Source organism: Pseudophryne corroboree, chromosome 2, assembly GCF_028390025.1.
Source record: "Pseudophryne corroboree isolate aPseCor3 chromosome 2, aPseCor3.hap2, whole genome shotgun sequence".
Classification (NCBI taxonomy): Eukaryota; Metazoa; Chordata; class Amphibia; order Anura; family Myobatrachidae; genus Pseudophryne; species Pseudophryne corroboree.
In genome coordinates, this window is record NC_086445.1 from 1,158,822 (window position 1) to 1,182,314 (window position 23,493).

Below are 23,493 nucleotides of genomic sequence, written 5' to 3' on the forward strand. Positions count from 1 at the left end.
GAACGCTGGGTGTGTTTGTGACGTCAAAACAGGAACGACAAGCACTGAACTGATCGCACAGGCAGAGTAAGTCTGAAGCTACTCAGAAACTGCTAAGTAGTTAGTAATCGCAATATTGCGAATACATCGGTCGCAATTTTAAGAAGCTAAGATTCACTCCCAGTAGGCGGCGGCTTAGCGTGTGTAACTCTGCTAAAATCGCCTTGCGAGCGATCAACTCGGAATGAGGGCCATAAGACACAGCACAGTATATATGAGCAGCGTGTGCAGTATACAGGGATGGGACGGGTAGGCAGGCAGATACTGAGCACTACTCCCTGTATATAAGGACACAGCACAGTATATATGAGCAGCATGTGCAGTATACAGAGACGGGTGGGGGAGGCAGATCCTGAGCACTACTCCTGTATATAATGACACAGCACAGTATATATGAGCAGCGTGTGCAGTATACAGTGACAGGTGGGGGCGGCACATCCTGAGCACTATTCCCTGTATATAAGGACACAGCACAGTATATATGAGCAGCGTGTGCAGTATAAAGGGACAGGTGGAGGCGGCAGATACTGAGCACTATTCCCTGTATATAAGGACACAGCACAGTATATATGAGCAGCGTGTGCAGTATAAAGGGACAGGTGGGGGCGGCAGAAACTGAGCACTATTCCCTGTATATAAGGACACAGCACAGTATATATGAGCAGCGTGTGCAGTATACAGAGACGGGTGGGGGCGGCAGAACCTGAGCACTGTTCCCTGTATATAAGACACAGCACAGTATATATGAGCAGCATGTGCAGTATACAGGGACGGGTGGGGGCGGCAGATCCTTAACACTATTCCCTGTATATATGGACACAGCACAGTATATATGAGCAGCGTGTGCAGTATACAGGGACGGGTGGGGGCGGCAGGTACTGAGCACTATTCCCTGTATATAAGGACACAGCACAGTATATATGAGCAGCGTGTGCAGTATACAGGGACGGGTGGGGGTGGCAGATCCTGAGAACTACTCCCTGTATATAAGAACACAGCACAGTATATCTGAGCAGCGTGTGCAGTATACAGGGACGGGTGGGGGCGGCAGATCCTGAGCACTATTCCCTATATATAAGGACACAGCACAGTATATATGAGCAGCGTGTGCAGTATACAGAGACGGGTGGGGGCGGCTGGCAGATCCTGAGCACTATTCCCTGTATATAAGGACACAGCACAGTATATATGAGCAGCGTATGCAGTATACAGAGACGGGTGGGGGAGGCAGATCCTGAGCAATATTCTCTGTATATAAGGACACAGCACAGTATATATGAGCAGCGTGTGCAGTATACAGGGACGGGTGGGGGCGGCAGGTCCTGAGAACTGTTTTCCAGGATACAGAAGTGGTAAAACAGGTTTTCCTGTAAACAGAGAAGGAACATGCCGGGGCTTACAGGCGTGTGCACATACATGTTATAGAAGAGCGCACATGCGGGGGACAGACTGTACGGCAGGATCTCTCCGGTGCTGGTGCAGCCGCTGTATTCACACGCTATTAGCAAGCTCCATGGAAGCATGTTCCCAGGATATATGTAACTGCATGCACGTGTATGTAAGAACATATCATGCACACACACACACACACACACACACACACACGAGAGAACAGACAGTGCAGAGAGGAGATTACACATTACCTGGTGCAGACTGTCAGGAGAAACCAGCGTATAAATATCTCTACTCACTACCGAGTCAGCAGTAACCTGGGTACCGCCCCTAGCCACGCCCCAACTCCGCCCACACAGAGATTACCTGCAGGTACTAAGCCGGATTCACCTGCACCAATCCCACAGACACTGACAGTCAGATCTAACTGTGTATAACACTGATGCGTCTGTACTGCACAGTATATACAGGGATCTCTGCGTATAACACTGACGCCATCTGTACTGCACCGGATATACAGGGATCTCTGCGTATAACACTGACGCCGTCTGTACTGCATGGGATATACAGGGATCTCTGTGTATAACACTGATGTCGTCTGTACTGCACGGGATATACAGGGATCTCTGCGTAAAACACTGACGCCGTCTGTACTGCACGGGATATACAGGGATCTCTGTGTATAACACTGACGCCGTCTGTACGGGATATACAGGGATCTCTGTGTATAACGCCGACGCCGTCTGTACGGGATATACAGGGATCTCTGCGTATAACACTGACGCCGTCTGTACTGCACAGGATATACAGGGATTTCTGCGTATAACACTGACGCCGTCTGTACTGCACTGGATATACAGGGATCTCTGTGTATAACACTAACGCCGTCTGTACTGCACGGGCTATACAGGGATCTCTGCGTATGACACGGACGCGTCTGTACTGCACGGGATATACAGATATCTCTGCGTATAACACTGACGCCGTCTGTACTGCACGGGGTATACAGGGATCTCTGCGTATAACACTGACGCGTCTGTACTGCGCGGGATATACAGGGATCTCTGCGTATAACACAACGCCGTCTATACTGCATGGGATATACAGGGATCTCTGCGTATAACACAACGCCGTCTATACTGCACGGGATATACAGGGATCTCTGCGTATAACACAACGCCGTCTATACTGCATGGGATATACAGGGATCTCTGTGTATAACACCGACGCAGTCTGTACTGCATGGGATATACAGGGATCTCTGCGTATAACGCTGACGCCGTCTGTACTGCACGGGATATACAGGGATCTCTCTGTAAAACACTGACACCATCTGTACAGCACAGGATATACAGGGATCTCTGTGTATAATACTGACGCCGTCTGTACAGCACGGGATATACAGGGATATCTGTGTATAACACTGACGCCGTCTGTACCGCACGGGATATACAGGGATCTCTGTGTATAACAATGACGCCATCGGTACAGCACAGGATATACAGGGATCTCTGTGTATAACACTGACGCGTCTGTACTGCACGGGATATACAGGGATCTCTGCGTATAACACTGACGCGTCTGTACAGCACGGGGTATACAGGGATCTCTGTGTATAACACTGATGCCGTCTGTACTGCAGGGATATACAGGGATCTCTGTGTATAACACTGATGCCGTCTGTACTGCACGGGATATACAGGGATCTCTGCGTATAACGGTGACGCTGTCTGTACTGCACGGGATATACAGGGATCTCGGTGTATAACACTGACGCCGTCTGTACTGCACAGGATATACAGGGATCTCTGCATATAACGCTGACGCCGTCTGTACCGCACGGGATATACAGGGATCTCTGTGTATAACACCGACGCCGTCTGTACAGCACGGGATATACAGGGATATCTGTATATAACAATGACGCCATCGGTACAGCACAGGATATACAGGGATATCTGTGTATAACACTGTGATATTTTTAAGACTAATTTTATCTGTGGTGAATGTCGGCCGTTATGTCACTTCCTCCTGTTTTTTTGTTTTTAATACTACAGTACATGATTTACCCACCATAACCCTGGATATCCTTATCCATTAGGAATTTATCTAGCCCATTCTTAAAAGTAATGACTGAGTTCGCCATTACTACGTATTGTCCTTACTGTGAAGAAACCTCCTCTCCTCTAACCTGAGCAGGTGTCCACGTGTCCTTTGCAACAATCTTACCCAAAAAAATCCCACGCTAGCTCTGTGTATTGTCCCCTTATATACTTGTAAATGTTAATCATGTCCCCTCTTAATCTCCTTTTTTTCCAGTGTAAACATGCATGGCATAGCAAGCCTTTCCTCATATTCTAGCGTCTCCATCCCCTTAATCAATTTGGTTGCCCGTCTCTGAACCTTTTCTAGCTCCAGGATATCCTTTTTGTAGTATGATGCTCAAAATTGTACACAGTATTCGAGATGTGTCCTCACTAGTGATTTATATAATGGGAGTATAACACTCTCACCCCTTGCGTCAATTCCCCCTTTATGCATGCTAATATTTTATTAGCCTTTTTGCAGCAATCCTACTTTGGGTACTACTACTCAGTTTGTTATCTATGTGATCACCTAAATCTTTTTCCAGTACAGAATCCCCTAGTTGTACCCCATTTAGTATGTAGATAGTAGATTTGTTCTTGCTACTGAAGTGCTTTACCTTACACTTGTCTGTATTGAACCTTTCTCCAATTTGCTGCCCATGATTCCAGTTTAACTAAGTCGTTCTGAATTTATAACCTTACACAGTTTGGTATCGTCTGCAAAAATTAACACCATGCTCTCTAGACCTACTGCTAGATCGTTAATGAAGATGTTGAACAGTAGCGGTCCGAGCACAGACCATTGTGGCACACCACTTAGCACTTCAGTCCAATTCGAAAAAGTTCCATTAACCACAACGCGCTGCTCCCTATTATAAAACCAATTTCTAACCCAAGTGCATATTGTGCTCCCTTAATTTCTAGATTAGTCTCATGTGAGGTACTGTATCGAAAGCTTTAGCAAAGTCTAAAAAGATTACATCCACCTCCTTACCCTGATCAAGGTCCGCACTAACTTGTTAAGTTAGTTTGACAGATGTAAGACTTACTGGTCTATAATTACCCGGTTCAGATTTACGCCCCTTTTTAAAATAAGAATTTACTTACCGATAATTCTATTTCTCATAGTCCGTAGTGGATGCTGGGAACTCCGAAAGGACCATGGGGAATAGCGGCTCCGCAGGAGACTGGGCACAAAAGTAAAAGCTTTAGGACTACCTGGTGTGCACTGGCTCCTCCCCCTATGACCCTCCTCCAAGCCTCAGTTAGGATACTGTGCCCGGACGAGCGTACACAATAAGGAAGGATTTTGAATCCCGGGTAAGACTCATACCAGCCACACCAATCACACCGTTCAACTTGTGATCTGAACCCAGTTAACAGCATGATAACAGAGGAGCCTCTGAAAAGATGGCTCACAACAATAATAACCCGATTTTTGTAACAATAACTATGTACAAGTATTGCAGACAATCCGAACTTGGGATGGGCGCCCAGCATCCACTACGGACTATGAGAAATAGAATTATCGGTAAGTAAATTCTTATTTTCTCTGACGTCCTAGTGGATGCTGGGAACTCCGAAAGGACCATGGGGATTATACCAAAGCTCCCAAACGGGCGGGAGAGTGCGGATGACTCTGCAGCACCGAATGAGAGAACTCCAGGTCCTCCTCAGCCAGGGTATCAAATTTGTAGAATTTAGCAAACGTGTTTGCCCCTGACCAAGTAGCTGCTCGGCAAAGTTGTAAAGCAGAGACCCCTCGGGCAGCCGCTCAAGATGAGCCCACTTTCCTTGTGGAATGGGCTTTTACAGATTTTGGCTGTGGCAGGCCTGCCACAGAATGTGCAAGCTGAATTGTACTACAAATCCAACGAGCAATAGTCTGCTTTGAAGCAGGAGCACCCAGCTTGTTGGGTGCATACAGGATAAACAGCGAGTCAGATTTTCTGACTCCAGCCGTCCTGGAAACATATATTTTCAGGGCCCTGACTACGTCCAGCAACTTGGAATCCTCCAAGTCCCTAGTAGCCGCAGGTACCACAATAGGCTGGTTTAAGTGAAACGCTGAAACCACCTTAGGGAGAAATTGAGGACGAGTCCTCAATTCTGCCCTGTCCGTATGAAAAATTAGGTAAGGGCTTTTATAGGATAAAGCCGCCAATTCTGAGACACGCCTGGCTGAAGCCAGGGCTAACAGCATTACCACTTTCCATGTGAGATATTTTAAGTCCACAGTGGTGAGTGGTTCAAACCAATGTGATTTTAGGAACCCCAAAACTACATTGAGATCCCAAGGTGCCACTGGAGGCACAAAAGGAGGCTGTATATGCAGTACCCCCTTGACAAACGTCTGAACTTCAGGAACTGAAGCTAGTTCTTTCTGGAAGAAAATCGACAGGGCCGAAATTTGAACCTTAATGGATCCTAATTTTAGGCCCATAGACAGTCCTGTTTGCAGGAAATGCAGGAAACGACCCAGTTGAAATTCCTCTGTAGGGTCCTTCCTGGCCTCACACCACGCAACATATTTACGCCAAATACGGTGATAATGTTGCACAGTTACATCCTTCCTGGCTTTGATCAGGGTAGGGATGACTTCATCCGGAATGCCTTTTTCCTTCAGGATCCGGCGTTCAACCGCCATGCCGTCAAACGCAGCCGCGGTAAGTCTTGGAACAGACAGGGTCCCTGCTGGAGCAGGTCCTTTCTTAGAGGTAGAGGCCACGGGTCCTCCGTGAGCATCTCTTGAAGTTCCGGGTACCAAGTCCTTCTTGGCCAATCCGGAGCCACGAGTATAGTCCTTACTCCTCTCCTTCTTATGATTCTCAGTACCTTGGGTATGAGAGGCAGAGGAGGGAACACATACACTGACTGGTACACCCACGGTGTTACCAGAGCGTCCACAGCTATTGCCTGAGGGTCCCTTGACCAGGCGCAATATCTGTCTAGTTTTCTGTTGAGGCGGGACGCCATCATGTCCACCTTTGGTTTTTCCCAACGGTTCACAATCATGTGGAAGACTTCTGGGTGAAGTCCCCACTCCCCCGGGTGGAGGTCGTGTCTGCTGAGGAAGTCTGCTTCCCAGTTGTCCACTCCCGGAATGAACACTGCTGACAGTGCTATCACATGATTTTCCGCCCAGCGAAGAATCCTTGCAACTTCAGTCATTGCCCTCCTGCTTCTTGTGCCGCCCTGTCTGTTTACGTGGGCGACTGCCGTGATGTTGTCCGACTGGATCAACACCGGCTGACCCTGAAGCAGAGGCCTTGCTTGACTTAGGGCATTGTAAATGGCCCTTAGTTCCAGGATATTTATGTGAAATGACGTTTCCATGCTTGACCACAAGCCCTGGAAATTTCTTCCCTGTGTGACTGCTCCCCAGCCTCTCAGGCTGGCATCCGTGGTCATTAGGACCCAGTCCTGAATGCCGAATCTGCGGCCCTCTAGAAGATGAGCACTCTGCAACCACCACAGGAGAGACACCCTTGTCCTTGGAGACAGGGTTATTCGCTGATGCATCTGAAGATGCGATCCGGACCATTTGTCCAGCAGATCCCACTGAAAAGTTCTTGCGTGGAATCTGCCGAATGGAATCGCTTCGTAAGAAGCCACCATTTTTCCCAGGACCCTTGTGCATTGATGCACTGACACTTGGCCTGGTTTTAGGAGGTTCCTGACTAGCTCGGATAACTCCCTGGCTTTCTCCTCCGGGAGAAACACCTTTTTCTGGACTGTGTCCAGAATCATCCCTAGGAACAGCAGACGTGTCGTCGGAATCAGCTGCGATTTTGGAATATTTAGAATCCACCCGTGCTGTCGTAGTACTACTTGAGATAGTGCTACTCCGACCTCTAACTGTTCTCTGGACCTTGCCCTTATCAGGAGATCGTCCAAGTAAGGGATAATTAAGACGCCTTTTCTTCGAAGAAGAATCATCATTTCGGCCATTACCTTGGTAAAGACCCGGGGTGCCGTGGACAATCCAAACGGCAGCGTCTGAAACTGATAGTGACAGTTCTGTACCACAAACCTGAGGTACCCTTGGTGAGAAGGGCAAATTGGGACATGGAGGTAAGCATCCTTGATGTCCAGAGACACCATATAGTCCCCTTCTTCCAGGTTCGCTATCACTGCTCTGAGTGACTCCATCTTGAATTTGAACCTTTGTATGTAAGTGTTCAAGGATTTCAGATTTAAAATAGGTCTCACCGAGCCGTCCGGCTTCGGTACCACAAACAGCGTGGAATAATACCCCTTTCCCTGTTGTAGGAGGGGTACCTTGATTATCACCTGCTGGGAATACAGCTTGTGAATGGCTTCCAATACCGCCTCCCTGTCGGAGGGAGACGTTTGTAAAGCAGACTTCAGGAACCGGCGAGGGGGAGACGTCTTGAATTCCAATTTGTACCCCTGAGATACTACCTGCAGGATCCAGGGGTCCACTTGCGAGTGAGCCCACTGCGCGCTAAAATTCTTGAGACGGGCCCCCACCGTGCCTGAGTCCGCTTGTAAGGCCCCAGCGTCATGCTGAGGACTTGGCAGAAGCGGGGGAGGGCTTCTGTTCCTGGGAAGAGGCTGCCTGCTGCAGTCTTTTTCCCCTTTCTCTGCCCCGGGGCAGATATGAGTGGCCTTTTGCCCGCTTGCCCTTATGGGGACGAAAGGACTGAGCCTGAAAAGACGGTGTCTTTTTCTGCTGAGAGGTGACCTGGGGTAAAAAGGTGGATTTCCCAGCCGTTGCCGTGGCCACCAGGTCCGATAGACCGACCCCAAATAACTCCTCCCCTTTATACGGCAATACTTCCATATGCCGTTTGGAATCCGCATCACCTGACCACTGTCGCGTCCATAACCCTCTTCTGGCAGAAATGGACAGCGCACTTACTCTTGATGCCAGAGTGCAAATATCCCTCTGTGCATCTCGCATATATAGAAATGCATCCTTTAAATGCTCTATAGTCAATAATATATTGTCCCTGTCCAGGGTATCAATATTTTCAGTCAGGGAATCCGACCAAGCCACCCCAGCACTGCACATCCAGGCTGAGGCGATTGCTGGTCGCAGTATAATACCAGTATGTGTGTATATACTTTTTAGGATATTTTCCAGCTTCCTATCAGCTGGTTCCTTGAGGGCGGCCGTATCAGGAGACGGTAACGCCACCTGTTTTGATAAGCGTGTGAGCGCCTTATCTACCCTAGGGGTTGTTTCCCAACGCGCCCTAACCTCTGGCGGGAAAGGGTATAATACCAATAATTTTTTAGAAATTAGCAGTTTTTTATCGGGGGAAACCCACGCTTCATCACACACCTCATTTAATTCATCTGATTCAGGAAAAACTACGGGTAGTTTTTTCACACCCCACATAATACCCTTTTTTGTGGTACTTGTAGTATCAGAAATGTTCAAAACCTCCTTCATTGCCGTGATCATGTAACGTGTGGCCCTACTGGAAAATACGTTTGTTTCCTCACCGTCGACACTGGAGTCAGTGTCCGTGTCTGGGTCTGTGTCGACCATCTGAGGTAACGGGCGCTTTAGAGCCCCTGACGGTGTTTGAGACGCCTGTACAGGTAATAACTGATTTGCCGGCTGTCTCATGTCGTCAACAGTCTTTTGTAAAGTGCTGACGCTATCACGTAATTCCTTCCATAAGACCATCCAGTCAGGTGTCGACTCCCTAGGGGGTGACATCACTATTACAGGCAATTGCTCCGCCTCCATACCATTTTCCTCCTCATACATGTCGACACAACGTACCGACACACAGCACACACACAGGGAATGCTCTGATAGAGGACAGGACCCCACTAGCCCTTTGGGGAGACAGAGGGAGAGTTTGCCAGCACACACCAGAGCGCTATATATATACAGGGATAACCTTATATAAGTGTTTTTCCCTTATATAGCTGCTGTATTGATTTATCTGCCAAATTAGTGTCCCCCCTCTCTTGTTTTACCCTGTTTCTGTAGTGCAGGACTGCAGGGGAGAGTCAGGGAGCTTCCCTCCAACGGAGCTGTGAGGGAAAATGGCGCCAGTGTGCTGAGGAGATAGGCTCCGCCCCCTTCTCGGCGGCCTTTCTCCCGCTTTTTTAAGGAAAAACTGGCAGGGGTTAAATGCATCCATATAGCCCAGGAGCTATATGTGATGTATTTTTCGCCATCTAAGGTGTTTTTATTGCGTCTCAGGGCGCCCCCCCCCCAGCGCCCTGCACCCTCAGTGACCGGAGTGTGAAGTGTGCTGAGAGCAATGGCGCACAGCTGCGGTGCTGTGCGCTACCTTATTGAAGACAGGACGTCTTCTGCCGCCGATTTCCCGGACCTCTTCGCTCTTCTGGCTCTGTAAGGGGGCCGGCGGCGCGGCTCTGGGACCCATCCATGGCTGGGCCTGTGATCGTCCCTCTGGAGCTAATGTCCAGTAGCCTAAGAAGCCCAATCCACTCTGCACGCAGGTGAGTTCGCTTCTTCTCCCCTTAGTCCCTCGGTGCAGTGAACCTGTTGCCAGCAGGATTCACTGAAAATAAAAAACCTATACTTAAACTTTTTCACTAAGCAGCTCAGGAGAGCCACCTAGTGTGCACCCTTCTCGTTCGGGCACAAAAATCTAACTGAGGCTTGGAGGAGGGTCATAGGGGGAGGAGCCAGTGCACACCAGGTAGTCCTAAAGCTTTTACTTTTGTGCCCAGTCTCCTGCGGAGCCGCTATTCCCCATGGTCCTTTCGGAGTTCCCAGCATCCACTAGGACGTCAGAGAAATATAGGCACTACTTCCGCTATACGACAGTCTTTGGGGACCATGCCTGATGTAAGCGAGTCATTGCATATCAAATATAGCGGTCTTGCTAGTTTGGATTGTAGCTCCATGAGAACCCTTGTATACAGGTGATTTATTAATCTTAATTTTTGTAATCGGTCACAGACTACCTCCTCACTTAGCATTTAGCAGTGGGACATTATAGTTGCTGAGGTCATGCGTCAATCCCGCCATCTGGACCTCTCTTGTGAATACAGATGAGAAAAACCGGTTTAATTTCTCCGCTATGTCATTATCGTCTTTGATTAGGACGCCCAACTTGTCCTGTAAAGTGACGATACTCTCCTTCATTAATCTTTTGCTGTTAATGTATTTAAAAACCTTTTGAGGTTTGATTTACTTTCCTCTGCGATTAGCTTTTCTATTTCTATTTTAGACACTCTGATTCCTTCTTTGCACTACATGGGATATACAGGGAGCTCCGTGTATAACACTGACGCAGTACATGTTATATATAGGGGTCTCTGTATATAGGAGATTGATGTGGTCTGTATTACTGTACATGTGATATATAGGGGTCTCTGTATATAAGAGATTGATGTGGTCTGTATTACTGTACATGTGATATATAGGGGTCTCTATATATAGGAGACTGACAGTAGTGATATATAGGGGTCTCTGTATACAGGAGACTGACAGCATGTATTACTGTACATGTGATATATAGGGGTCTCTGTATATAGGAGACTGACGGTCTGTATTACTGTACATGTGATATATAGGGGTCTCTGTATATAGGAGACTGACAGCATGTATTACTGTACATGTGATATATAGGGGTCTCTGTATATAGGAGACTGACGGTCTGTAATACTGTACACGTGATATATAGGGGTCTCTGTATATAGGAGACTGATGGTCTGTATTACTGTACATGTGATATATAGGGGTCTCTGTATATAGGAGACTGATGGTCTGTATTACTGTACATGTGATATATAGAGGTCTCTATATAGGAGACTGACGGTCTGTATTACTGTACATGTGATATATAGGGGTCTCTGTATATAGGAGACTGATGTGGTCTGTATTACTGTACATGTGATATATAGGAGGTCTCTGTATATAGGATACTGACATAGTATGTATTACTGTACATGTGATATATAGGAGGTCTCTGTATATAGGATACTGACATAGTATGTATTACTGTACATGTGATATATAGGGGTCTCTGTATATAGGAAACTAACGCGGTCTGTATTACTGTACATGTGATATATAGTGGTCTCTGTATATAGGAGACTGATGGTCTGTATTACTGTACATGTGATATATAGGGGTCTCTGTATATAGGAGACTAACGCGGTCTGTATTACTGTACATGTGATATATAGGGGTCTCTGTATATAGGAAACTGACAGCATGTATTACTGTACATGTGATATATAGGGGTATCTGTATATAGGAGACTGATGTGGTCTGTATTACTGTACATGTGATATATAGGAGGTCTCTGTATATAGGATACAGACATAGTATGTATTACTGTACATGTGATATATAGGAGGTCTCTGTATATAGGATACTGACATAGTATGTATTACTGTACATGTGATATATAGGGGTCTCTGTATATAGGAAACTAACGCGGTCTGTATTACTGTACATGTGATATATAGTGGTCTCTGTATATAGGAGACTGGCGGTCTGTATTACTGTACATGTGATATATAGGGGTCTCTGTATATAGGAGACTGACTGTATTACTGTACATGTGATATATAGGGGTCTCTGTATATAGGAGACTGGCGGTCTGTATTACTGTACATGTGATATATAGGGGTCTCTGTATATAGGAGACTGACTGTATTACTGTACATGTGATATATAGGGGTCTCTGTATATAGGAGACTGGCGGTCTGTATTACTGTACATGTGATATATAGAGGTCTCTGTATATAGGATACTGACGTGGTCTGTATTACTGTACATGTGATATATAGAGGTCTCTGTATATAGGAGACTGGCGGTCTGTATTACTGTACATGTGATATATATGGGTCTCTGTATATAGGAGACTGGCGGTCTGTATTACCGTACATGTGATATATAGGGGTCTCTGTATATAGGAGACTGACTGTATTACTGTGCATGTGATATATATGGGTCTCTGTATATAGGAGACTGGCGGTCTGTATTACTGTACATGTGATATATAGAGGTCTCTGTATATAGGATACTGACGTGGTCTGTGTTACTGTACATGTGATATATAGAGGTCTCTGTATATAGGAGACTGACAGTCTGTATTACTGTACATGTGATATATAGGGGTCTCTGTATATAGGATACTGACGTGGTCTGTATTACTGTACATGTGATATATAGAGGTCTCTGTATATAGGATACTGACGTGGTCTGTATTACTGTACATGTGATATATAGAGGTCTCTGTATATAGGATACTGACGTGGTCTGTATTACTGTACATGTGATATATAGGGGTCTCTGTATATAGGAGACTGACATGGTATGTATTACTGTACATGTGATATATAGGGGTCTCTGTATATAGGATACTGACGTGGTCTGTATTACTGTACATGTGATATATAGGGGTCTCTGTATATAGGAGACTGACACCGTATGTATTACTGTACATGTGATATATAGAGGTCTCTGTATATAGGATACTGACGTGGTCTGTATTACTGTACATGTGATATATAGGGGTCTCTGTATATAGGATACTGACGTGGTCTGTATTACTGTACATGTGATATATAGAGGTCTCTGTATATAGGAGACTGACGGTCTGTATTACTGTACATGTGATATATAGAGGTCTCAGTATATAGGAGACTGACGTGGTCTGTATTACTGTACATGTGATATATAGAGGTCTCTGTATATAGGAGACTGACATAGTATGTATTACTGTACATGTGATATATAGGGGTCTCTGTATATATGATACTGACGTGGTCTGTATTACTGTACATGTGATATATAGGGGTCTCTGTATATAGGAGACTGACGTGGTCTGTATTACTGTACATGTGATATATAGGGGTCTCTGTATATAGGAGACTAGCGGTCTGTATTACTGTACATGTGATATATAGGGGTCTCTGTATATAGGAGACTGGCGGTCTGTATTACTGTACGTGTGATATATAGAGGTCTCTGTATATAGGAGACTGACATGGTATGTATTACTGTACATGTGATATATAGGGTTCTCTGTATATAGGAGACTGACGTGGTCTGTATTACTGTACATGTGATATATAGAGGTCTCTGTATATAGGATACTGACGTGGTCTGTATTACTGTACATGTGATATATAGAGGTCTCTGTATATAGGATACTGACGTGGTCTGTATTACTGTACATGTGATATATAGAGGTCTCTGTATATAGGAGACTGACGGTCTGTATTACTGTACATGTGATATATAGGGGTCTCTGTATATAGGAGACAGATGGTCTGTATTACTGTACATGTGATATATAGGGGTCTCTGTATATAGGAGACTGATGTGGTCTGTATTACTGTACATGTGATATATAGAGGTCTCTGTATATAGGAGACTGGCGGTCTGTATTACTGTACATGTGATATATAGGGGTCTCTGTATATAGGAGACTGGCGGTCTGTATTACTGTACATGTGATATATAGGGGTCTCTGTATATAGGAGACTGACTATTACTGTACATGTGATATATAGGGGTCTCTGTATATAGGAGACTGGCGGTCTGTATTACTGTACGTGTGATATATAGGGGTCTCTGTATATAGGAGACTGACTGTATTACTGTACATGTGATATATAGGGGTCTCTGTATATAGGAGACTGGCGGTCTGTATTACTGTACATGTGATATATAGAGGTCTCTGTATATAGGATACTGACGTGGTCTGTATTACTGTACATGTGATATATAGAGGTCTCTGTATATAGGAGACTGACGGTCTGTATTACTGTACATGTGATATATAGAGGTCTCTGTATATAGGATACTGACGTGGTCTGTATTACTGTACATGTGATATATAGAGGTCTCTGTATATAGGAGACTGGCGGTCTGTATTACTGTACATGTGATATATAGGGTTCTCTGTATATAGGAGACTGGCGGTCTGTATTACTGTACGTGTGATATATAGAGGTCTCTGTATATAGGAGACTGACGGTCTGTATTACTGTACATGTGATATATAGAGGTCTCTGTATATAGGATACTGACGTGGTCTGTATTACTGTACATGTGATATATAGAGGTCTCTGTATATAGGAGACTGACGGTCTGTATTACTGTACATGTGATATATAGGGGTCTCTGTATATAGGAGACTGACGGTCTGTATTACTGTACATGTGATATATAGGGGTCTCTGTATATAGGATACTGACGCGGTCTGTATTACTGTACATGTGATATATATATATATATATATATATATATATATATATAGTGTTCACTCTAGGCTGTTTTAGCAGGGCGCCGCGCCCTGCCCGTTTTTTAACAGGCAAAACCCGCCCTGCCCCTTTTGCGGCGCCCTGCTAGAACAGCCGTCCGCTCCCTGCCCTCCCGGCGTGTATAGATGCCGTGCGCATGCGCGCGGCATCCATTCACGCATTGGGAGAGGGCTGGGGGAAGCCCAGCACCGACGGAGGTGCTGGGCACGCCCCCAACAGTGACGTCGCCGGCCACAGACGCTCTCTATAGTAGCGTCTGTGGGCAGCACCGCCCCCTAAAATGACGGAGGCGTGGCCACGCCCCCTAATTTGTGTGGCCGCGCCCCCATTTCGGGGGAGACTGACGGTCTGTATTACTGTACATGTGATATATAGGGGTCTCTGTATATAGGAGATTGACGGTCTGTATTACTGTACATGTGATATATAGGGGTCTCTGTATAAATGTGATATATAGAGGTCTCTGTATATAGGAGACTGACGGTCTGTATTACTGTACATGTGATATATAGAAGTCTCTGTATATAGGAGGCTGAAGTTAGCTTCTTATTCGGCCAGCTTCTTATTCATTTCTTATTTGAGCTCCAGCTTCTTATTGAGAACATTCAGTTTTGCAAGGTTAATGAGTCTTGGGTCACAAATTTGACACCTGAAATCAACAGAGTAGGGTCCCTTGCATATGACCCACTTGTATTTTGCTTGGCCCAATGCTGTTTTGGGCATGAAATACACTGGCAAATTGGGCACAAACACCATAATTTACCATTTTGAATATGTAGCTGTAGTTTTGCAAGGGTTAACTAGTCTTGGGCGACATATTTGATACCAGAAATCAAGGGTTAGATTAGCTCCTTATCGCACAGGGGAGTCACAGAGAGCCTATGTTGAGTTAAAGTTGTCTGAAGTCAGCTCTTATCCTTGCTTGAAGCAAGCTATACTCCGCAGGATTGGGGTGACGGGTCCCAGCAAAGCCCAAGAATATTATGAGCTGCAGCTGAACCCATCTGAGCCTCCAGTGGCCAAACTGAGTAAAACCTACAGACAGATAAAAACTCTTCTCAGTGGGTAGTGGAAGTGATGGCTCTAAACCAGGCTATACGGGTATTAGACCGTGGTGTAAAACACTGGGCCCTGCAGGCTGACCCCCAGACAATTGAGGAGCTAGAAGTGGTGATCGAGAGGTACCTGACCCTGGGAAAATTGAATAAAGCCAAGCAAGGGTTAAAGCCAGTACCTAAGCCCAATACCCAGATCCCCATTGTTAAACCAAACAGCCCGTCTCCAGTCATATGTTTTAAGTGCAGAGAGCCCAGTCATGCACAGCCAGTGGCAAACGCAGGATTTTTAGGTGGGGGTTTCCACATATGTGGGACATATTATATCTCCCATGTGTGTGCACACAGAGGCAAGGGAGAGAGAGAGGAATGGAGAGAGAGGGGGGTGAGCATGGGGAGCACAGAGAGGGGGGGGGGGCACAGGGAGAGAGGGGGCATTGGTAAACTGAGCAAGGGGGCACGGGGAGAGAGAGGGGACATGGAGAGGGAGCAGCATAAAGAGAGGGGGCATGGGGAGAGAGAGAGAGGGTGCTTGGGGACAGGGCATCGTGAAAGAGAGAGGCATGGGGAGGGAGAGAGAGAGGGACTGAAGGGCATGGGGGGTGAGAGAGCGAGGGAGAGAGGCATAAGGAGAGAGAGAGAGAGAGGGTGCATGGGGACAGGGCATCGTGAAAGAGAGAGGCATGGGGAGGGAGTGAGAGAGGGAGTGAAGGGCATGGGGGGTGAGAGAGCGAGGGAGAGAGGCATGGGGAGAGAGACATGGGGAGAGAGAGAGAGGGTGCATGGGGACAGGGCATCGTGAAAGAGAGAGGCATGGGGAGGGAGTGAGAGAGGGAGTGAAGGGCATGGGGGGTGAGAGAGCGAGGGAGAGAGGCATGGGGGAGATTTCAGCAGCCGCACAAAAAGGAGAGGTGCGTGGGAGAGCAGCTACAGTACCTGCAGGTCGGTAGGAAGCCCCATGGTTCCACAAGCCGGGCTCCTCGGGATGTGCAGTGCTCTGGAGGGCTCACAATCCCCGCAGCTCGGCAAGGCAATAGGCGGCCATGCTGAGGATGTCAAATACGCGGGAGGAGGGGAATAGGCAGAGACGCGGGAGGAGGGGAATAGGCAGAGACGCGGGAGGAGGGGGACAGACAGACACACGCGAGAGGAGGATAAGCGGGAAGGGGATAGGCAGAGACGCGGGAGGAGGGGGACAGGCCGAAACTGTGACACGCAGGAGGGGGACAGGCAGAGACGCGGGATAGGCAGAGACGCAGGATAAGGGGGACAAGCAGAGATTATGACAAGCCAGAGGAGGTGAAGCGGGAGGGGGATATGCAGAGATGCGCCAGCGGCTGATGCAGGATGGTGTAGTACGCTAGGAGAGGAGCCCGAGCCTACTTGCCTGTCCCATTTGTTATAAAGAGGCTGCTGTCTTACAGCCTGCTTGATTTCCTCCATACAAGATAAAAAATTACCAATCCGCAGCACCGATGGATCGCCGGGCGGGGGGGGGGGGGGGGTTTCCAGGTACTTGGAAACCCCCCTGCGTGCGCGTATGACAGCGGTACTTCCTAAAGCAGGGTGAGCAAGTGGATTGCAGCTCAGGGAAAGCAGCACAACCTGTATTCAGTATGGCGCCTGGAATTATTTCCCCAGCTGAAACTACCCTGTTTCATCTGATGGTACAGATTGAAGGCTGCGATATCTGGGCCTTGGTTGATACTGGCAGTGAATTGTCTATCATCTCTGCTAATCTGGTTCTTCCCGGGTCTGGCCAGGTTGTGCTTCTGGTAAAGATGCTATGTATACTTGGTGACATAGAAGAATGCCCATGAGTGCACCTGCCGGTGGTGATTAAAGTAAGAGCAGTAAAAATGATAGTCACAGAAGCTTCCAAACCTTCTTATCCACTAATCCTGGGCCAGGACTTCCCACTGTTGCAGGAGTTTGTTACCTGGCATGACATTGGCAGACAGACAAAGGTTAAGCTGTCGCAGGGGCCAAGATCTACTGGAAGCCAAGGTTGTATGACTGTAAAGCCCTCTCTTGCCAGTGAGATTGAGACACATCAGTCCCCCATTTGCGAAAGAGCGTCTTTGCAGGACTTTAGGCGAGATCAACATTACGATGGCAACTTGTCCAATGCTTTTTAAAATGTGGTAGTGGTAAATGGTAAGGTAAACTCTGCTTTACCACCTGAAGGTGTACCTTACTTTATGTGAAAAACTATTTGTTTTACCTTGTAACTTATTTGCAAGGTAAAAGGGTAGACCAGTTGCTGATTCCCCAAAAACACGAGCAGCTGGTATTGAGGGCGGCTCACATGCATTTATGGGGTGGCCATTTAGGGGAGAGGAAAACTCTCCAGCGTATCCAGCTATGGTTCTCCTGGCCAGGCATTCATGCTGCAGTAAAAAAATATTGTCAGGAATGCGCAGTGTACCAAAAGAATACACCCCAGACAGAATTTAGGGTGACCTTGGGTTTTCCTGACTATAATTTCCATGCCTATTGAGCCAATTTTTATAGATCTGATAGGGCCAGTAGAAAAATCGGATCATGGGCATCAGTATATATTGGTGACGGTGGACTACTCCACCGGGTACCCGGAGGCCATACCACTATGTAACATGAAATCTAGCACTATTGTCCGGGAGTTCTTGATGCTGTATACCCGTCTCGGAATACCAATAGAGGTCCTGACCGACTAAGGTACCCATTTTGTGTCTAAATTAATGAAATACCTGTGTCGCCTGTTAAAGGTGGATAGAATTACCACTTCGGTTTACCACCCACAGACAGACGGCTTGGTTGAATGCTTTAACAGAACCCTTATGCAGATGATGAAAAGGGCAGTGTCACAGGAGAAGTGAGATTAGGACCTACTCTTACCTTAGCTAATGTTGGCAGTTTGAGAGGTACCCCAAGCCTCTTTTATTATTATTATTATTATCCTTTATTTATATAGAGACTTTATACAGAGACTGTATGGGGTTTAGACCCTTCAAACACCTCTATGGTAGACAACGCAGAGGGATACTAGATCTATTAAAAGATGGGTGGGAGCAGCAATTGTCCCAAGGGGATGCGGTCAAGATCCCGCCGGACAGAATCCCGGCGGCCGAAATACCAACGCCGGAACCCCGACCGGCACAATCCCGACATATTCTGCCTCCGTGGGTGTCCACGACACCCATAGAGGGAGAATATAAAAGTGTGCCGAGCATAGCAAGGCACCGTGCCTGCAGCGTGGTGAGCGTAGCAAGCCTGCAAGGGGCTGCGTTCTGCTCGCCACCCCTGTCGGGATTGTGTGGTCGAAATACCGGCGTCGGTATTTCGATCGCCGGGATCCCGTCCAGCGGGATTTAGTACTGATCCCGTCCCAAGAGCCTAACATCGTTCAGTTTGTGTCCCAATTATATGGCTGTCTAAGGCAAATTGCGCCACTTCTGACCAATCATATGGTAAGAGCTCAACAGGATCAAAAACGCAGTCATGGCGTTACTGCTGTCAACCGGACTCTCAACAGGGGCAACAAGGTACTGATACTTGTGTCTAGGTACGGCAGGAAGGTAGAAGGAAAGAGGTAAAAGTCTACCATGTGAATTTGTTGAAGCCTTGGAAAGTGCCAGTCATCCCTCTTTAGTGGCCATGAAAACCCCAGAATGTCAGGTGCCTACTGAAGTAACTTTGAGTCCTAGCCAGAAACAAGAAGTGGTAAACTTCGTAGCACAGTACCAGGTTGTGTTCTCTGCCCTCCTGGGGAAAACTCAAATCATACAGCATGACAATGTTACTCCACCCGGGGGGGTGATAAAACAAAGGCCATATTGTATATCTGAGGCCCAACAGGCAGCAGTAAAACGGGAGCTGGAAGTGATGCGGCACTTGGGGGTCATAGAGTAGTCAAACAGTGAATGGAATAATCCCATTTTTTTTTAGAGCCCAAGCCTTTTGGAGCTTTGAGATTCTGTAATGACTTCAGAAAGTCAAATAAAGTTCCTCGGGTTGATTCCTATCCTATGCCCCGGGTTGATGACCTAGTACAAAACTTAGCAATAAGCCAGTATCTAACTACGCTAGATTTACTGAAGGGGTACTGGCAAATTCCTCTGATGGAAGCCGCCAAAGCAACAACAGCCTTCTCTACCACAGTGGGTTTGTTCCAGTCGCACCTTCCAAAGGTGGATGCAGTGTTACAGTCTCTACAGGCACAAGGGTTCACAGCTAACCTGGAGAAGTGTGCCATCATAACTGTGGAGGCAAAGTATCTGGGATATATTGTATGCCAAGGGTAAGTTAAACCTCAACCCAGCAAGGTGGAAGCAATCTTCACATGGCCTAAGCTAAAATGTATGTCGCAACTCAGGATATTCTTTGGTCTGGTGGGCTATTATCGTAGGTTCAGGGGTGGAACTTGCAGCGGTGCAATGCACCAGGGCCCCTCCACGATGAAGGGGCCCACAGCCGGAGGCACTACAATGAGTCAGACTGACTCATTACATGCCACCTGCCGGCGCGCTGTAAGCCGCCGGTTCCCCTTAACAGAATGAGGCTGAGCTGGTGTGCAGAGCTGCAGTCTGGGCAGAGGGGGAGGTGGATGCAGTGGAGGAGTCTGGAGAAGGAGAAGGGGCCATCTTCCCCTCTCATTCACGGGCAGCCCAGCTGTTTCTTTTTGCTACCGGAGCCGGAGCATCACGGACCATGCGGCTAAACTGTAGAGTATCTGAGGTAGTGCAGCAGCATTCCTTGTAAGGCGGTCAGGCAGCTGTGTGTTTATTTTTATTTTATTATACATTTTTCTAATTGTACATTTCATCCTGCAAACTCAGAATCGCGGACCTCGAAGAGGCGGAGCCTACATTGAGGGGGCGGAGATTGGGAGGTGGTAGGTGGGGTTGTTACAGTAAGCTGGTCTCTCTGCAAATAGTAATGGTGACTGTGCAGTGACATATAACATACAGCACAGCATAGAGTGACCCCCCTAAGGCAGCCAGACACAGGGTCATGTGATGTCACCCAGGGTGCATGTGCTGCTGCTGGCTGCATGATGCATAGTGTGGGCATCTGTCTCCATGGGCCTTGTGTATCCTTGTACAAAGGAATTGTCCCATCTTTATACAGTGAGAAGTCTCCTGAGTTTTTGTGGGAGTTGGATACAATTGGCCGACAGTTATCATATTGATATTCATTATGTCGACATGAAGAACCGTCAACAAACAGTCCCTTGTGATATAGCAGTTTCGTACTTTATACCGGTGACAGCAGTGCCTTTTTCTGGTTTACATTGCATTGGCGATGTCTCAGCAGTGTTCTGGTGAGTATTTTCCCCATTATCCCTAATCCCTAAACCTTTCCCTAGTAGCTAACCTTAACCTTTTCCCCTCCCCACAGCCTAACCCTAGCCACCACCCCAGTGCCTCAACCCCCCAGCAGCCCAACCCTAAAACTTTACCGTAGTGCCTACTATATTGGCGTTATGTGTAAAAGGAGCTCTACTGTGTGGCGTAATGTGTATAAGAGGCACTACTGTGTGTTGTAATGTGTATAAGAAGCAGTACTGTGTGGTGTAACGTCTATAAGAAGCACCACTGTGTGGCGTAACATGTATAAGAGGCACTACTGTGTGTTGTAATGTGTATAAGGAGCACTACTGTGTGGCGTAACGTGTATAAGAAGCAGTACTGTGTGGCATAACGTGCTTCAGGAGCACTACTGTGTAGCGTAACGTATATAAGGAGTACTACTGTTCAGTGTAATGTAATGTAAATCGGTGTAATGTAATAAGGTTGCACTACCGTGTGGCATAATTTGAATTGGTGGTACTATTGTGTGCCCACACCCCTTTTCAATGAGACCATGCCCTATTTTTTGACACACATGGTTTGGATCTTGGGGGGGCTGCAGCAACGCATTTTGTTGCACCTGGGCCCACCATGGTCTTGTTCCGCCACTGCGTAGGTTCATGCGCGAATTTGCCACAGGGCAGCATCATTCACTGAATGTCTGAGGAAACAGTCCCCAGACAAGATCTAATCACAGATATGATAAATGTAGCCCATCTACGATCATTTACTCTGACATGCGGGTGGATGCCCAGCACAGGGCTAGTCCGCCCCGCATGACTGGCCCTAGCCCCCCCCCCCTCGCACAGGTACAAAACCATTGCACAGTGTCGATGATTTTGTACCTGATGAGTAACTCCCTGCAAACGAAGCTCCTGCACGCTGGCAGTCCGCTACTCGCCACATCCCGGGTCGCAGAGGCTGTGTGTAACACCACGCAGCTGCCTCGGGCCACCCCCCAACGGTCCAGACAGGCCTCTGTTGTCCGGACCGTGGTTCTAAAGCCGGTGGCATGCCCCTTCCCACCACGTGACCGCCTCTGCCTGCCAATCAGGCTGAGGCGATCGAAGCCCTGAGATGCTGATAGAATCTCACTGGGCTCCCGGATTGCGCACGCGCAGGGCACACTCCACAAAGTAATTCAGACTGCGATCGCTGCCGCTGCAGTGATGCAGTCTGAATTACCCCCTAGGCCCGCAGAGACTACTTTGCAGAATTTATGAAAAGCTTTATGCGCAGAGACTGTATTGCAAGCTCCTGATTTCAGGTGTCAAATTTGTGGCCCAACACTGGTTAACCCTTGCAAAACTACAGCTACATATTCAAAATGGTAAAATATGGTGTGTGTGCCCATTTTGCCAGTGTATTTCATGCCCAAAACAGCGTTGGGCCAGGCAAAATACAAGTGGGTGATATGTAAGTGACCACCCTGTGTTGATTTCAGGTTTCAAGTTTGTGGCCCAAGACTAGTTAACCCTTGCAAAACTAAATTTTTTGAATAAGAAGCTGGAGCTCGAATAAGAAGTGAATAAGAAGTGATTAAGAAGCTAACTTCAGCATCGTGATACTGACATAGTATGTATTACTGTACATGTGATATATAGGGGTCTCTGTATATAGGAGACTGACGCGGTCTGTATTACTGTACATGTGATATATAGAGGTCTCTGTATATAGGAGACTGATGGTCTGTATTACTGTACATGCGATATATAGGGGTCTCTGTATATAGGATACTGACATAGTATGTATTACTGTACATGTGATATATAGGAGGTCTCTGTATATAGGATACTGACATAGTATGTATTACTGTACATGTGATATATAGGAGGTCTCTGTATATAGGATACTGACATAGTATGTATTACTGTACATGTGATATATAGGAGGTCTCTATATAGGATACTGACATAGTATGTATTACTGTACATGTGATATATAGGAGGTCTCTATATAGGATACTGACATAGTATGTATTACTGTACATGTGATATATAGGGGTCTCTGTATATAGGAGACTGACGGTCTGTATTACTGTACATGTGATATATAGGGGTCTCTGTATATAGGAGACTGACGGTCTGTATTACTGTACATGTGACATAGGTCTCTGTATATAGGAGACTGACGTGGTCTGTATTACTGTACATGTGATATATAGAGGTCTCTGTATATAGGAGACTGACATAGTATGTATTACTGTACATGTGATATATAGAGGTCTCTGTATATAGGAGACTGACGTGGTCTGTATTACTGTACATGTGATATATCGGTCTCTGTATATAGGAGACTGACGTGGTCTGTATTACTGTACATGTGATATATAGAGGTCTCTGTATA

The 23,493-nt window shown here is 46.8% G+C and overlaps 1 protein-coding gene across 4 annotated transcripts in view; it reads right to left on the reverse strand.

Annotated features, from left to right (window-relative positions):
* The window catches only part of ARFIP2 (ADP ribosylation factor interacting protein 2), a 157,915-nt gene that overhangs the window by 129,208 nt on the left and 5,214 nt on the right, over window positions 1-23,493 (reverse strand). The window contains exon 1 of one of the 4 annotated variants that reach the window (XM_063950777.1): window positions 1,683-1,752. The exons of the other annotated variants lie outside the window; for them this stretch is intronic. The gene's annotated coding sequence lies outside the window, so the exon portion shown is untranslated. Of the gene's footprint in view, window positions 1-1,682; window positions 1,753-23,493 lie in introns of those variants that run through there. 4 annotated transcript variants of the gene reach the window in all.